The following is a 1,186-nucleotide window of genomic DNA, read 5'->3' on the forward strand; positions in this document are numbered from 1 at the left end:
ATATATATATATATATAATGTGATGGTTGTAAATGAGTATCACTGTGATACAAGCAGTGTCATTCATTTCTAATTCTCTGCAAAATGTGTCTGGCTATGAGGAAATATTACCTTGCTTAGAAACAGGTGAATTTTGGCAACAGGAAAGGCACCAGGCTATATAAAAACTCCTTCTAACCCATGCAAATTTTGGTGCAGTCCCACTGCAGCACCTTGGATGAGTACTTCTACCATAGCCCTAGTCTGATTAAAGCCTTGTTAGTGAATTTGAGAGAATGAAACTAAAAGAAGTCTATTGTGAATGTGTCATCATCATCATCATCATCCTCATCATCGTTTAATGTCTATTTTCCATGCTGGCATGGGTTGGACGGTTTGACTGAAGCAGGAACCATTTGCAAGGCTATAAGAATCTGTGAAGGTGCATAAAATAATTTATTTCTACTTTTACAAATTCACATAGCATATTGGTCTGAGGGCTTAGGCAATGGTTTTGTGTTGATTTTTGGTGATGATTTAAAACTTGGTCAACATTGAAGAAAGCAGAATAAGGAAGAGCAGGGGGGGGAGAGGCAAAAGTTTATCGAATATTTCTGCGTAAGCTGGTTAGAGAGAGTGGAAACAACTTTGCTGATGCATTCCATATTTCTCTGGGTGGGTCTCATTATCCTGAAAGCTAAGTGAGTGGATGATATAAAGCTAGAATTTTAGATGAAAAAAATTTTTCAGATGTTTGGCTGTAATTTCTAGTATGTTGAGCAACCACATTGAAACGTTCCTTGTTTCAACATGCATCCATGCATGTGTGTGGAGGCGCAATGGCCCAGTGATTAGTGCAGCGGACTAGCGGTCATAGGATCACGGTTTTGATTCCCAGACCGGGCATTGTGAGTGTTTATTGAGCAAAAACACCTAAAGCTCCACGAGGCTCCTGCAAGGGATGGTAGCGAACCCTGCTGTACTCTTTCACCACAACTTTCTCTCACTCTTTCTTCCTGTTTCTGTTGTGCCTGCAATTCAAAGGGTCAGCCTTGTCACACTGTGTCACGCTGAATATCCCCGAGAACTACGTTAAGGGTACACGTGTCTGTGGAGTGCTCAGCCACTTGCACGTTAATTTCACGAACAGGCTGTTCCGTTGATCAGATCAACTGGAACCCTCGATGTCGTAAGCGACTGAGTGCCA

Source organism: Octopus bimaculoides, chromosome 3 (genome assembly GCF_001194135.2).
Source record: "Octopus bimaculoides isolate UCB-OBI-ISO-001 chromosome 3, ASM119413v2, whole genome shotgun sequence".
Taxonomy (NCBI): Eukaryota; Metazoa; Mollusca; class Cephalopoda; order Octopoda; family Octopodidae; genus Octopus; species Octopus bimaculoides.